The sequence below is a fragment of the Thermobia domestica genome, chromosome 9 (genome assembly GCF_964235325.1).
Source record: "Thermobia domestica chromosome 9, izTheDome1.hap1.1, whole genome shotgun sequence".
NCBI lineage: Eukaryota > Metazoa > Arthropoda > Insecta > Zygentoma > Lepismatidae > Thermobia > Thermobia domestica.
The window spans coordinates 150,407,515-150,425,288 of NC_137462.1; the positions used below are offsets into that span (position 1 = coordinate 150,407,515).

The 17,774-nt window shown below is 34.7% G+C and overlaps 1 long non-coding RNA gene across 1 annotated transcript; it reads left to right on the forward strand.

Annotated features, from left to right (window-relative positions):
• Positions 1-203: 203 nt before the first annotated feature.
• LOC145694181 (uncharacterized) lies at positions 204-12,445 on the forward strand. Its single transcript, XR_014132952.1, has 3 exons — positions 204-609; positions 8,922-9,060; positions 11,659-12,445. It is a non-coding gene; the product is annotated as an uncharacterized LOC145694181 (long non-coding RNA).
• Positions 12,446-17,774: the final 5,329 nt, after the last annotated feature.

The window sequence follows — 17,774 nt, forward strand, 5'->3', positions numbered from 1 at the left end:
TACGCGCGCTACTTCCGTCAGAATTGAACAAATTTCTACTCTGACGCGAGTGTAGCGCGCCATCTCCGATGCGTGATTTCATTGGCTGTTTAGCACAATCGCTCGCAACTCACGGAGGTAAAGGACACATGAAAATCCGCCTTTAAGCTTTGGTGCGTGAAGTATTGAGTTCTATCCACGCATTCTTGAGCTCTGCGTATTTTAAGTTACGTTATCGTATCTCAACTTCGTTGTTTTTTCTTTTAAAACTCCTGAAATAGTAATTATGAGGATCTAGCATAATTTGACCGAATCTAGCATAATTTCGATCAGGTTTTGGAATAATTCCGAACTGTCAGTCTGGCAACGCTGATTTGAACCAGCGAGATTTGAAAATAAATCAGTGTTAGATACTGGTGGATCATTCATTTATGAAGATGAATACAAATAAATTGCTTGAAATATTCCTTCCATTGAAGAAAATAGTAACAAGTCAAAATGTTCAATAGAGATCACCTAACGAATTTAGCATTTGGAGCCTACTAAGACTACATTTAAGTCGGAGACGAGAAAAACACTGTTAATAGTGATGAAGAAAGAAAGAAGCAAAGAAGCTAACATTTGAAACAAGTAAGTTTTTATTTATTTATATATTTATAACATTTGACAAATTTCTTCCATTTTCAGGTTAGGGTAGAGCTTTGTATTTCTCTTAACGGCATAAGTTTAGAGTTGCCCCTCAACCCCAAACTGGTTTGTGATTTATGCACGGGTTAATTTACAACGCCCGCTCCAGCAGATACTCTCACTCAATCAAAACTTACCTAACCTTAAGCTAAACCCTACCCTACTTATTTATATCTTACTCTACTTTACCATACCCTACTCTACTATATTTTTTCAAAGGGCCCTACTTATCGATGCGTAGTTGGGGCGTGTCTTACCCTTATGCACTGTAGTTTTTATGTTGTACGTCCATACTGTCCTTATACTGACCTCTCCTTATGTCAATCTGCACCGCTTTTTATAAAAATCAGGAAAATTTACAGGAGAAATGAGGTAAGAAATGATAATTTGAAGTTTTTATTTGATGTTTAGGAATTTAAGTTCGGTATGAGAGTTATGTTTAATACGAGAAAAGATATGTGGAAGTTAATACTATTTGCCGGATGCGGAGCATTCGCGGAAGGTTTCAGCAGCATAGTAGTTGTAAAATATGGCGAACAGGTGTAATGAATGCTCAAAAATAATGAAGAAAACCTTTTAAATTTTTGTAAAGCCAACGGAGTACTAAAGTTAAGTGAAATGTAATAATTTTTAATACTTTAAGCACTGTTTTTTGTATGTTGCAAAGTCCAAGGGCACCTACAGACTGGAGGGGCAACTCTAAACTTAAGCCCCAGTTTGTGCTAGGTAGCCACTGAAAAGCGCGAGTGCTATCTAACTGAGTCAGGGCAGAAGTGCAACACGAAAGCCCGAGTGATAAGGGTGCGCCCGTAGGGAGCAGGCGCGTCATCGACGGGGGTTACGCGCATAAACGATGATAGTGGAATAGCACACTAACAACTATTTATTCCGAAGTTGGTCGTCGCCTACTTTTTGGCTAAAAGTGTAATAATTGGTTTCTTTCTTTACCAAAGCTTTACATTTAATTCACATAATAATGCCGAGTGAGCGTTAGCGAGTGGAGACGGGTTAGTGCAACGCAGGGCACGTTTTCTGTTTTTATTACTGCTAAATGGAAATGAAATGAAATCTTTGAGTTTTACGTCCCACGGTTATGCCGGTTAGGCTAAAGGAGACGGTGATAATGAGAGATGAGTGAAATGGTGGAATGAAGAAAGTGGGAGGAAACGGGAGAACCCCGAGAAAACCCACGAGCACGGTGTTTGTCCACCACAAAGTTCACTTGGCGGAGGCAGGGTTCGAACCCGGGACCCCAAGCACCAGAGGTTACTGCTAAATGGGAAAACGAGCCTGTGTTCTAGAAGATTGCTGCCTTCTTGGTTATGTCACTAACCGTTACAGTAGACAATATAACTTTCTCCACGTTTCTTTATATTAGTATATATCAGGGTTGGCAAAAACCATGTTTTTGTTGAAAAAAAACAAAAAAACTTTTTTTTTTTTTGGTTTAAACCAGGTTTGTTTGATTTAAATAATTTGCTCTATATATTCATATCATATATGGACAGAAATAAGTTTGTTTCATCTTGATGTTATTATGCAACAACCGGGTTATGCTGGAAGGGGTCACATAAGCTTAATGCGGAATAAAAACCGCTTCTCGAGTTACATCCGAGAGAAATTGTCCTCCATTTGAACTCGGAACCAGGACTAATTAGCCACAAATGCGATACGTCTGCCGACTCACTCACGAAGGAATCCTCATAAAAATACGTTGAACTGATCTTTACATGCTTCTTGATATAATTGTCAAGAGTAAATTCAGAAGAGCAAAAAGATAAACAGCTCCACAAGTGAAACTATTATACAGAATTACATATGGACAATTTCAAAGTACTACGGAGTACAGAACAACTAATTTAGTTCAAGTTAGTTAACAATGACTTTTATTGATACAAGTTAAAGAAATACAGCGACTTAATTTGTATATCAGTAAGAAAAGTGAATAAAGATACGAATTATTTGAGTCCACTTTGGCTCAGACTCATTTATACATAAATAGATACCAGAAATACTTCTCATTTCACTAACTGCCTCTCGTGGGGTCTGTATGACCCCCCCCCCACACACACACAAAGTACGGCATTTCGAAGTATTTTATCAATAGTAAACATTGAAACGAAACAATATTTAGTATTTTTCTTTGATTGCAATTACATAACAATAATAACTACAAAAAAATTACAAACATTTATAAGCTTAAAAAAAAAGTTGCTTTTGTAGTATAATCTTTTTGAGTAATGCATGGGGAATTGAGGTCTGAATATAACACGAATAATGGGAGTAAAACGTGATAACCCAGAAATGTCTGTTCATCAAGATTTTACAAACACTTACACTTTTACGAACATTTTTCGTTTTTTGGTAAAAACCAGTTGGTTTTTTTGAAAAAAACAACTGGTTTAAACCAGCCAACCCTGGTATATATATAGGATGTAAGAAAATTTAAAGCATCAAACCTACAGAGGTGATTTGTCACATCAGAGCAAAGAAATAGTTCATATGGACCTGTGGTCAAAAGTCCATACTTCCGAAGCTATAGACTGTCGAAGACATAAGAAAATAAACTTTAAAAATCTATAGCTCAGTGTGGGACCGTGCGCAGTCAAGGAAGATATCACTTAAGAACTAGTATGTGCCCTATTCAAATACCCATGTTTCAGAATACTGCGGTGCTTGCGTATCAATGGACAGTTTATGAGCACTTCAACTTTTCTGAGTATTCCTCAACTGGCTCTATAAAAATTAATGTGTAAGTGCCACAAGATTCTGAAATATGGATATTTGGATAGGGCACGTGGTAGCTCTTAAGTAATGTGTTAACTCGACTGGGATCGGTCTCACAGTAGTGGAACTCTGGACCTCTAAATTTCCTTTTCCCACGTTTTCGGCAGCCTGTAAGTATAGACGTTTGACCACGGGTCCATATGAACTTTTTTTTTTCTTTTCGTGTGCAGAGTAAGAACTAAATGATAACTTAGCTGCTGGTAGTCGAATTTCGGTTAAAACTACGCTAGAAGTCGTGTAGCCGAATAGTAACCGAGCAGTACTCAGTGAAACTACACTTTGCCTTTTCCTGGATTACTATAGTACGGAAGGTATAACGTCGTTGCTTTCCCGTGAAAAGTTGTAGTGACGTTTATGGGGAGTTGCCAGCTTGGTTACTCGTGGCTCGCTGAGCGCAGTGAATGGTGTCTGGTGATTTGCTATCCTCTTACCACACCCCCAGTGACGAGCAGGTCCAAGTGCGGGAAGCCAACGACGCTATACCTTCTGACCTTTAGTTACCAAGAAAATTGTCAAAAGGTGTTAACCAACTTACTTGATTACATTAAGCAAAGGGAATAACAGCTGTACAGTTTTGCGGTAAAAATAGCCGTCTCGTCTTTGTAATTGCTCATTGCACTTAATTATTGCCGGTACTTGGGCTGTTATAGACAATTAGTTATTTGAACCCCTCTTCCTTGGTTGAAGGACTCAGTTATTCAGGATAAATTAACACGTCTCAATTGATCTTTCTTTTCGAGTATCGAAATTCTTATATAATATTAAATTAGCTGCAGTATGGGATATTTCGAAGTAAAGTTTTCTGGTCACAGTATGAAACATCCTCAGATATGCTAGTTGTCATTGTCGTGTATGCGATGCACTAACCAATTAAAGTAGTGTCTACTAATTACGGCTCTCGACTAATTTAATCGTGTGGTTGGCGTAATCATAAATATATTCATCTTTATTAAAAATTAGTTGCTATATAGATGTATATGTAGTATATAAGCGAATTTTAAAGGGAAATGTAGACATAGTAACTCCCACGGGACTTTTTTACAGGGGGGAGTGGGCAAAAGGACCGACATACAAGCAAAGTCACGGATACAAATACCTAGAACCACATAATATTTAATGTAAAATACAATTATTACAACTCACTGCTAACTTTACTAACTGTTGTGTGTGAATAAAAAATTTAGCATATTTTAATACTAATTAGGAAAATCCATTGTTAAAGCAAGTGCTCCCTGCAGCGGGCGGCTATGGTTACAGAATACAGTTTTAGTGTTATTGATACTTCGTAAGTGAAATCCTCATTTAGTTGGGTGAGGAATCTAGAATACGATAGTGCTATGATAAGGAAAAGAGTAAGTTTTTATATTTTAGGTATGTTTTGTATTTGTAACCTGTTCTTCTTTCCGAAAGTATATTCTCCTTTAGAACAACTTAACTCTGTGCATCAGAAGTGCAGAAGTACAACTCTTATGTAAATCAGGCGCAAATATATATGTATTGAAAATTGAAAGTAAAGATTACCATAAAAAAAAAAAAAAAAAAAGCAATGATAGAACGACAGTGCGAAAAATACGAACTAACCAGTGCTAGATAGCCACTGAAAAGCACGAATATTATTAATAGAGTGAGCACAAGGGCGTAGCAGGATGAGCTTAGTGTGCTTCCGTATGGAGCGGGCATGTCAGCGACGGTGGATATGCACGTAACCGAAGGTAGTGTAAAAATTTTATATCCCATACAACTATGCCTTACATCTAATATGGCTTTACTTCACTCCTGTGGTTCTGCATCATCACTTTACATAATGCTTTGAGTTCATAATAGCTTCCTTACGGAGTACTATGCATTACGTATTACGTATTTCTACCTATGATAAATATTATAATAGATATAAGGCTCCGATATATTGTTACATGTAGATTGCTATTGCAAAATGAATCAACATATAAATAACATAAATAATGGTTTGCGCCTTTCATTTCAACTCAGCAAAAAAAAAAAAAAAAAAAAAAAAAAAAAAAAAATAGCATCACCATCTCAGATATTATTGAAACTTTTTTTTATAGCAACTAGACATGTTTTTTAAATGACCCGTATTTTTTGTTGTCGGAAAAGATTTTCCCGCCAAGTAATGGGCCATCAAAACGGGAAGTACAATTTACGAATTTTAGAGGACGTGGAAAATGGTAAACTTCGTAGCCTCACCATTCAGCTATGGAGACAGATAGCTATAATTCTTGTTGTGGTATGTACACTCATGACAATAATTATTGTCGCATGTCTATAAATATGTTGTTGTAGGAATATAATTTGATAACGAATTCGTCCGGTATTTCTTATAATGTAGTATGTGTATAATCGGGAAGGACGATGTATGTGGCAAATTTCATGTCAAAAGAGCAGTAAATAAGAACAATAAAACGAAAATAAAACTTTCTTGTCAATTTAGCAATATTTTGTTTTACTCATTCTAATTTTCGTGTTTGTAATTCTTTTCTTCTGAAATTTACTACGAGTATACATTTCCCGATTATACATGTAGTATCAGTATCTATAGTACCCTGCAAAATCATTATCAAATTATATTCTTACAAGAAGACAGTTATAGATATGCGACAATAATTTTGGACATGAGTGTACATACGGATATAAATAAAATATATTTTATTATAGTTTGGTTTGCGCATGCGTATCTTTTGGTACATAAATTAACAAATGAACGTAAGTTTATCTGAAAAGTCGAAGGTTATGCTTTCTTTCGAGCACTTCCGGTTCGAATTTTAAAATTCTATTTTACGGTTGGTAAGACCTAGTTACCCGCTTCGAAAAAAAATGTATTGCTTGTGTGTGCAACCGTTTTGTCGCAAAAAATTCGAGAAACCGTCAAGTTTTCAAAATCACCTTTCTCGAAATCACCATAATTTAAAATCCTGAAATGTTGTCAAATTGTTCAACTTTACATGAATAATAAACACACCAAATAGCATTGTCGACCAATGCTTCACGAATGAACTACAGCCTCTTGAAGTTAGCGAGGTTTCATTAACTTCAATATCACCGTTGGCAACACTGAAAACAATGAAAGTGCAACAATTTGATGATGTTTGTGGTTCACATTCATTAAATAAAAGATAAAAGTTTTTCCTGGCTCCTTTTTATTATTTTGATCAAAAAGGCTCTCTGAAATAATGAAATGAGCCTCCCCCTACTCCGTTTTCTTAAACCGATGTAACCTGAGGTGAAAATTACGATTACGAAACAAATTTTAAACTTACTTAAAATGGTTTTCGGAAACAAAGTTTCACTGATTTTTTCCACTCTGAAGTAATTATTTGCTTGCTTAGTGTCTTCTTCGCTAATAGCATGTCACCATGGCAGATGCTCCAATAGGTGTTGGTGCACTCACAACTCGTAGCACGTTGTCGATAGTCACAAAACACTTATATTCTCTTCTCTTATTCTCTTCTGGAAACGTGTACCCTGTTGAAGGTCCATGTGGAAACAAAGAAAAAAATAAAATGAAATCTTGGGCGTTTTACGTCCCACGTTTATGCCGGTTAGGCTAAAGGAGACAGTGATTATGAGAAATGAGTGAAATGGTGGAATGAAGAAAGTGGGAGGAAACGGGAGAACTCCGAAAAACCCACCAGCACGGTGTTTGTCCACCACAAAGTCCACACGGCGCGAGCTGGGATCGAACCAAGGACCCTAAGCACCGGAGGTGAACGCTCTACGACTGAGCTACCGCGCCTCCTGGAAACACAAAGAACACTGCAATTTCATGTAATTTATGATTTATTGATAATATTTCTGCTATCCATCACTGGTTATCATATATGCATGCAACAAAAGTTCATTTTTGCAGATTTCTTAAATCTACACTTTGAATTGCAGAAGCTCGATTTTGGGGAAAGCATGAAGTTAGTCCATGATGACCCGTTACTGCCATAAAAGCCAAAGATGACTTCGGTAAATACCAGTTACCGGTCGCACACTTTCCCACTTTTTGTTTTTTTTTAATTGTCGAATTCGGTTTTTGGTAACAAGAGAGAGTAATACCCGGAGTTGGTACTTGCACTATACTCACGAATTTTTCTGCAGGTTTAATACTGTGAATATGTTTTTCGTTTTCCCGGGTTGCCACATTCTTATCCCCCATCTCCCCAATACGTCGCAGAGACCCTTACCACGGCCGATTTCACTGAAAAGCCACTGCTTTATCGGACCTGTCTGCATCTTGGACATCTGAAAGCAATTTTTAAAGTGGAGTGCAGCACCATCAGAAATCACTGAAACGGTTTATCAAATTGTAGACACTTATTTTCACGTGTTCGAACCTTTTTCTATAACATATATTATCGCTTTTCTTCGAGTATTTTTAGAATCTTATTCATTTCTATGAGTACGAGCCGAATTGTGTGTTTTGTCATCGCTTATTACGGCAAAACTGTCAGTTGTTTCATAATAATATATCACTCCCGTAAAGAAGGACATTTGCTCGTTTCTCCAGTGATCATTCTGAACTTCCCTTTGCAGAATAACAGTCCAATTTAAGCGAAGTTCACATGCAGTAAAATAGAATTTGTATCTTGAAATTTTACACGATGCTTTGCGGTAACATTTTTTTTACACTTTCATTGTTTTCATTGTTGCCAACTGTGACTTCAAAGTTAAAGAAAGTTCGCTAACTTAAAAAGGCTGTAGTTCATTCATGAAGCATTGGTCGAGAATGCTATTTGGTGTTTATTATTCATGTACAGTTGAACCATCTGACAAAATTTAAGAATTTTAAATTATGATGTTTTCGAGAAAATGACGATTTCTCGAATTTTTTGCGATAAAACGGTTGCACACAGAAGCGATACTTTTTTTTGGGGGGGGGTAAGCGGGTAACTAGGTCTTACCAACCTTGAAAACGGAATTTAAAATTCGAACCGGAAGAAAGCATAAACTTCGACTTTTCACATAAACTTACGTTCATTTGTTAATTTATGTACAAAAAGATACGCATACGCAAACCAAACTATAATAAAATATAGTTTATTCATATCCCTATGTACATACCACAACAAGAATTATAACTCTACATGTCTCCATAGCTGAATTGTGAGGCTCCGAATTTGACCATTTTCCACGTTTTCTACAATTCATGAATTGTACTCCCCGTCCTTGATGGCCCATTACTTGGTGGAAATTCTTTTTCCGAAAAAAAAAATACGGGTCGCTTAAAACACGTCTAGTTTCTATTAAAAGAAGTTTGAACAATATCTGAGATGGTGATGGTACAATTTTATTTTTATTTATTTATTTATTTTTGCCTCAATTGAAATGGAAGGCACCAGATATCTAATTTAAGTTAAAAACAATGTACGTTTCTCATTAATTTTTAGTTACTATAAAGATGTGACTTAAAATTTGTAAAATACTGTACATATTTTAATTTTTTGCATTTTCTTTTTCTGTAATAGATTATTAAAACACATGGTACAAAACATAAGAAATGTTTATTAAGTACTGACCTGTTCCGAGAGATCAGAAAAGATGAATACGAGCTGGTTTTGGAATGAAAATGGTGTTCTTTATGCTATGTATTGGGTAGTTCAGGAAGTGAGTATTTATTGAATGTTTTATTATTATTATTCGATATGCCCATTATACCATATAGTTGAGACTCTATAGTTCTATAAATAGAAAGAATGTGTCAAATAAAATTTACTGTAGGTAGCCAATGACACCCCAAAATAAACAAACTTCTGTTCTTTATAATATATCGAACGTAAAGAAACGACATTGGTTGATTTGGCGCTTTATTGATGCATTTCGAATAAAAAAAAGATAAGCAGGACACGAGGCAATGCTTCGAGAAGACGATTCGCCCAAGAAAAGAAGAAAATTCCCGACGAGAGCTCACGTCGTGGTTCGGATTCCACGTTAATCAGTAGGTTCACGTTTTGTATGGCCTCGCTGTTCACGGGACGTTAAACTCAAATTCAACTGAACTGAAAGAAGAAAATAGATTCAAGCTGATGAAAGAATTCGCCGTACAGAATTTTGAAACTGTTGACATTGCAGAATAATGCTGGATTTGGCCCATAATTCCGTCATGGAATGTTAATGTCATGGTAATTGTAACATAAGACAAAGTAAATTATTCAATAGGTATATTAGATTTCACTGTTGTTTCCTTTCCAATTATCTGTGTTGCAAATACGTAGTAATAAGCAGTAATGCAGTGTTATGAATTGCTATGAAGTTATGAATATCCTTTACGTTAGAGATATTGTAAAGATAACTTCACAGAAGTTTACTTTGGGGTGCTGTAGGATGCCTACAGCAAATTTTATTTTAGCCCAATATAGATGCATGCTGAGAAAAATTTCTGCAGGTCATTGTCTCCGATTTTCCTGAAATTAGGATATATCATTCTAAAAACAAAATAATTAGACCCCTTTTTTTTTGCATTACACAAAAAAAATATTAGAACTAAATTAAGCATTTGTTGCAACTGAGACTTTCAGTGACTGTTTGCCATGGCTTTATGGCATTTTAAAGAAAATGTGGATCAAATTTAACCTTTCCGAACTTCTTAATTTTAGGTTGTGCAGTTATTTTTTGAGTTTTAGTGATATTAATGCCTATTTTTAAGGCTTTTAGTACGTAATCATCCGGTTTCTATTTTTGAAGTACAATATAACCCATTTAAGTAGATTAACCTATTTAGATATGCGGCTTTGCGTCCAAACGTCTCGCTCCCAAACGTCCTGCTCCGGTATCACAGGGTGGTATAGGAGCAGAGGGCTGGTGTTATTTATCACTAGCCTTTAAGATATATATATATATATATATATATATATATATATATATATATATATAAGTGAGCATAGTGAGAAGGACCGCATATACTTCTACCTTATTAATTTATACAGTATGGCGCTAAATCCTGTGTACGAAAGCAGAGGGGTGATTCCTGAGAGTAAAAAAAAAAAAAGTTCCAATAAACATAGGGCGAAAACCCCATCGTTTATATGTTATAGGCTGCTGAAATCATGAAAAAATGAACTTTAAAGGTTCATAGCTCCAAAACTTTGGGACCTACCTTGGTCCGGTCAAGACTTCACTTAGAACCTAGTATGTTCCCTATCCAAAAATGCGTGTTTCAGAATCCTGAGGTGCTTCCACGACAATGTTTATAGAGGGAGTTTGACTACGGGCCTATGATATAAAGTATTCTCCAACTACCTCCATAAAAATTGTTGCGTGAGTACCTTAGGATTCTAAAACATGTATTTTTGAATAGAGCACATATTAGTTCCTAAGTGAAGTCTTGACCCGACTTTGGTAGGTCCCATAGTTTTGGAGCTATGGACCTTTACAAATGATTTCTTCATGTTTTCGGCAGCCTATAACACGTGAACGATGGGCTTTTCGCCGTAAGTTTATTGGAACTTTTTTGTTTGTTTTACTCTCAGGAAACACTCCTCTGCTTTTGTACGACGAATTTAGCGCCATACTGTAGGTACCGTTAAAAAAATGTAAATATTAAGCTAGGCTTAATCTGCACTTTTTTAAAAAAGTTTTTATCTCTATTACTTTATGGCAGGCATGCATATAGCGGAGTTGGGATTTGGGCGCCAGGTCCAGCGGGCAAGCTCTGTGTCGGTTTTCTACATTATTTATTTACAAATACTGAACAAAAATTCAGAATAAATTAAATCTTTTAAAAGTTTTTTTCTTTTTAACTCTTTTTAAAGCGAGCTTATCTTCTTTATCTTTTAAGTCGAAGCAGGAAATATAAACCACCGAACGATTTCTGTGTATGAACTGTCAAACTCGTAACCCAGCTGAGTTACTTTCCTTCCTTCGCTCAGTAATACTCATGCATCTACAATTTCCATTTTCATCCTAAATTAAGTTTATTGTGTTCTGTAATATCATTATTTTAAGTTTGGATCATAGTTTCAATTCTATATCTACACTATAACTTTATTCAGCGTACCAAATTTGAGTGATATTTATTAAGATATTTAGTATATAACTTCCAAAAGTATAGGAAACAATGTTTTAGTATTTTGGATAGCCTGAGGTAAGATAAAAAAAAACGCATAAAACGCTTCGTTTGACTTAACCTTGATTCTGAGATATCTTTCGTTTTTAAATTTTGCCACACATGCTACAAATAGTAATTTTACAATTGCTTTATTTTAGGAGTCCACTGTGTTTGGAGGCTATCAACCGAGATGATTTCAAGGTACGCCGCACACAGGTACTACATAGACGGTACAAAATTTGACCGTAAGTAAGGATGAATCCCAGAAAAAGAAAGAAAGTGTTGTGACTCACCTAGCATTTCAAAGTGTCTTCCTATGTGATGAACTATCATCAGCCTCCCATCATTAGCGCGCGGCTTGCTCAATTTGCAGATTCGACGAAAAACGTTGTATATATAGAGAGTTTGGCATAGAGACATTTAGTATAGGAAGCCCAAAATTCATAGCGTCAACATAACACCAATTTAAAAATATAGACTGAAGATCTAATTAATTCTTATTGACTGTGATTTTTTTTATTGGCGTAGCTCGTTTCGTGTGATGTGTATGGTACTCATTTAAGCTAATTTGCGTGCATATTATGCTGTTTTAATTTATGGCAGTTAAATCACACTTCAGATTCTAAAGTAATGTATAATATACCTACTTCGTATCGTTAAATATATTCTTAGATGAAGGTGACAGAGAACTTTTCAAGAAATAGTTTAACTTATTTTGTGTGTGTTGAGGCGAGGGGGGACGTAAGTAAACCCATGATTCTGCTGCTTGGTTTTCGGTGATTGGTACAGTCATCTTCTGAACTACAATACTAGGGTGTGGGAAAGAGTTTGTAAGATGCAACTCTGTTCAAACTTTTCTTACAAAGTGTTTTTTTTTAATGTTAAATAAAACTTGTTAAAATTGATACACTGATGAGGTGTATATACATTTCAAACTATTATAATGTACGGTATGCAATTAGTAGACTTAAATTAATATAGACGTTTTGTTTATGTATTCACAGTAAATATATTGTGTACTACAAATGTATACTTAATGTAAAATTTAATAAATTATTACTGTAATTATTCTCAATAAATGTACAGGATTTTATTTTATGTATTGTCTTTTGAAGGTTCATTCCTTTATTTGGCTTTCGGTTTGTTATGTAATCATAAGGAATGTAGGATGGTGGAATTTAGATCATTTTAAGGATAATTTCTCTATTATATACGACAACTCAAAGAAATAATCGATTGTATATCGCATTAAATATTTACATGATATAAAATAAGTTATTTTCCCCATTTATCATGTATAAATCTTACCACCAGTGGGGTTCTGTAGTATAGACACTAGTTGCCCAAGTACTTCACAAGTTGCGGTATAGTCATTGCGGTCTGGTTGCTTGAGCACTGACTTCAGGAGTGGTAGGATGAATGATTATTCGGAAACAGTGAGTAGCCTAGTGGTTAATGCATCGATACGGTAAGTTGAAGTTACAGGTTCAAATCTTAGTCCAGTCTTGCATTTTCTTTCCTTTTGTAATTATGTACTTTAGCTTAGTAGACCTGATTTCTTTATACTCGAGTTATTCCATCATGACTTTCAACACAAGGACGACATGAAACACTCACATGTTGATAACTGGGATGTCTTCCTTGTGCTCTGTCATTTATTCTACGCACTACAATAGCTGTTTTAGTGTTGTGTAAAACATACAACGTAGAGCACAATTAAGACACCTCGACTGTGGACATCTGAGTGGTCCACGTCGTCCTTGTGTTAAGAGTCATGATGCAATAAAATGGTTTCATGATGATATGATCACGTTTTATAGTGATTCTTTATAAGAAAAACTCATTATATACACGTGTTTGTAAGTTTCGTATATTTTTAATACTTCTGTAAGAAACTGTACTATAGCATTTTTTTTAGTTCCATTAAAAATACTTTTCACAAAATGCATGTGATTTGTTCCGATTGTTATTGTTCCTCCATATTTTTAAATGAATATTGACATAGATATAGAATGTGTGTCCGAGATAATTTAGTTTTCTCCACTTGTACTGCACAGTGCTCCCTGTGGTGTCGCCTTGTAATATTAAGGGATCCCGGGTACATGACAAAATATTTTCTGTACATGATAGAAAATATTCAGAGAATATAAGGTAGACAAATCAAAAACATTTTCAAATTACTTTTCTTGGTGTTCTGTAGCAGTAGCAAATGTTAAGAAAATATTAAACTAGTTTCAGACGAATTTGTGCTAACAAAGAAAATATTTACGATTTATTTTTCAAATAGCAATTGATATGTTTTTGATTTGTTATTGTATGTAGTTTCAGAACGTACTTAAAGTATTTTCTAACATTTTCTGGTTTTCGCAGAGAAATATTTTAAATTGTTTCTGAATATTTTTCCGTCATTACCACCATAACACCTACAGTTTGAAATACATTTCTTTCTTCAACCCATAAGTTAGAATACTAGAATTTATTTCAACAAATTTATGTGATGATAGAAGTTTCCGTGTGTTCTAAACCGGTTCCAACATACACAGACTTCTACCACCCCATCAATTTGTAAAAATGAAATCCAGATATTTTAACTTACAAGAGTTGGAAAACTGTTCAGTATGCATTTCCTTCAGTATTGAAGAAAGAAATGTATTTGAAACTGTAGGTATTATCGTAGTAATTACGAAAAAATATTCAGAAAGAATTTAAAATATTCTATGTGAAAACCAGAATTCGTTAGAAAGTATTTTAAGTACGTTCTGAAACTACATGCAATAACAAATCAAAAACATATCAATTGCTATTTGAAAAATGAATCGTAAATATTTTCTTTCTTAGCACAAATTCATATCTGAAACTAGTTTAATATTTTCTAAACATTTTCTACTGTTACAAAACACCAAGGAAAATAATTTGAAAATGTTTTTGATATTTCTACCTTATATTCTCTGAATATTTTCTGTCCTGTACAGAAAATATTCTCTAAATATTTTGTCATGTACAGAAAATATTCTCTAAATATTTTCTGTCATGCACAGAAAATGTTCATTAAATATTTTCTGTGATGTACGGAAAATATTCACTAAATATTTTTTGTCATGTATAGAAAATATTTTTTGGTATGAGTGGAAAATATTTTAAAATTGTTATTTTACAGAACATTAATTTTTGTTAAAAATGGATTAAAAATCTTCAGAAAACATTTCAACTAAGTACCCAATACATTGTAAAAATATTTAGAAAATATTTCTTTATTTTAGACAAATAATTTTCAGTGTTATTGGCAAATGATTTTAAAATATTCCATGCGAAACATTTTAAAAACCATTCCGTTAACATTGTATAAAACGTTTCAAATACATTTTCAGTAATGTGTGGAAATGATTCAGAAAACATTTTTCGGAAAACTTTTCTAACGGCGTATAAAATATTTCTACAACGTTTTTGAGTATATTGCGAAAATATTTTCAGTATTATTTGGAAAATGTTTTCAACAATATATGGAATATATTTCCTTAAGGGAAGTAGGATACATTTTCTGAAGGAAAATGATGGTACGTTTTAGAAACGTTTTGAAAATATTTCATTGCTGTGTGGGATGTATCAAGAGGCAGTTTTCCAATCACCACATATAGTGCCTGTGATTTCGTAGAAAATTTCTTTTAGGTGTTGTTTCCCGTTATGTCGACAGCATTTCTTAAATGCTGTGCATTCTTCTGTTAGGTGGAAATGTGGAAATGGTACAAGGTGCAATACTTAAACAGAAAGTACTTCCCTGGTTGTTGTAAATAGCATCCCACACAACAATTTTTCCCACAAAAGTTGTTTGTTTCTTCATATCTTTTCAATAATGTGTGGATAGACATAACTTGCCATTTATTTTTTTTTAGGTAACCTCCCAGGGAACTATGATTGGGAACATTGCAAGCAGTAGCGTTATTTCAGGCTAGGGGGGAGGACAAGATCGAATATCGATATAAGAGTTTTAGGTTTTTATTATATACAATTAATTAAAGAGTATGTAATTCGCAAACTCATGGGAGGCAATTGCCTTCCTGTTTTCCCGAAATAAAGTTTCTACTTGTGAGGCAAGCATACGATCCATTCAATGCCCCTCTGACATTTTCCTATCATATGTTATGTTTGATCTTTAGATCTCCAACATGTAATTTAAAAGCATTGGAAGTTTTATCTGAAACACCCGGTATATAGTGATGTTGCATGCGTCCCAGAACAAGCTAATGCATCAATGACATACTGTCACGTTAATGCGTCGCAGCCTATCACAGATAATACTATACCCTTGATGATAGTATGAGTACGAACCAACTAACCGTTTTTCCTTCGTATCCAAAGACACACGCACAAAGATAAGTACTTACCATGAATATTACTACCATTAATTTCTTCCTAGTTAAATCTTGGTGGTGGAGCTGATTCACAGATGGCAACACAATCTTACTCAGGAAAACACAAAACGAGCTAACAAAATAACAACACACACACATACACACACAGAGAGAGAAGGGGGAGGAAGAAAAAGAGAAAGAGGGACTGAGTAAGTGTTGAGTGATAAAGTCTTTGAGAACAATTGCCATATATTGGACCTCACAAAGATGTCTAACCCCTAGAGTTACAGGCAACACGCACTGCATGCCTGATTACTGCCTCTAGTCACGAGATTTTTAGCTGCTTCAAGGGGAGAGGGCTGGCCTACACGTCAGCATATGTCACCCACAACTCCCTTATCACAGCAAGAACACATTCCCTTTATGTTTATTTACGTTACGCTTTCTGGTCCTGAAAAAGTAACCCCATGTTTTCTGGATAAGTTGATAAAACAACGAACAAGTGCTGTAAAAGACGGCTGTGATATTGTTTAATTGTATGAAAAATGGATTCGTAATAACATTATACAAAATGTATATAACGAACAGAAGTAAAGGATAAGTATATGAACAAATATAATTTTACAACTATTTGAGGATTGGTTAGTTGAATTAGAATTTAATATCTTTTCTCAACGGTGAGGCTGCATAATACGTGGATACCTGAAATCCACACTGTGTGTGTGCGCCATTGGGAATTAAAACCAAGTCTGTCGCGCCAAAGTCACATATCCGAAACACATACTATCTACGAAGGACTCTTGCTTAACAACATTATGATTATTTTCAGGTATTTACTCACACATCGCAATTAAAAGTGTACATACAATATTATTTATGGAGAGAGAGATATTCAAAATATACAAGTAAACAGGTCTGAATCCAAGACGGATTATTGAGGTTATTGCTCTCTCACGCTTTAAGCTTCAAATTTACATTAAAAACAATGTAAACTTTGAGGAGTCCGTCACACGATCGTGCAATGCCCTTGAGCAAATCATGGACATGAGATTAATTTTATATATGTTATACTGTATTATATACTTATACAATTATTTATTCTTTTAAAATAGTCCAACATACCGGATGAATCCAAATGTATATATAATAACTCTATATCAGGTAATAATATACGCAAACTTAAGAAAAACAGCTTCACCAACATACTCGTTTCGCAGAAAGTAGTTCAAGGTGGTTTTTCATACCGAGCGTTGCCATGTTTCGAAGAACAGAAAAATAACCCAATGCTTGTGTTCCTCTTTCGCGGAATGAGAGATTTTATTTTTCACATAGGTTTGTGGAAAACCTGTACTGCATTCGAAGTACACCAATATTTGTATTACATGTTGCGAAATTGATTCCATCGTAATATCGTAATCACATATACAAATTGTAACAAACAAATTATTTCATAAATTATTAAGAAAGTCAAGATGACTGGTATATCAGCATAGGTAAAGTGAAAGGGAATTTCTGTAAAGTGAAAGGAAAGAATACATAGTGATGGATGGAACCTTTAATATTTATCCACGTCTATTTTCATATTTACACACATTGCATGGAAAGTATTTCAGACATTTTTTCACTCCTCTTCTGCTTATTGTAAAGAAAAAAAATCATTCATTCTAGATACGCATGCTTCAGCAAATCAAGAAAAAACTGGAGATTGTTGCTTCCAGTTTCATGTGAAAGAATTTATGACTGAACAATCGGCAATAATGCTACAAGAGAAACTGCCCGAGCAAGCAGTAGTATACATTTGTTTGTTTCATTTTAACTACAAGAACTGGGTGCATTTTCGCCGATCCCAAGAGGTTCAGCCAAAACATGGCTGAAGTAGCATTCTTATTGGCCACGTACCGATGACGTAACCTATTATTATTATT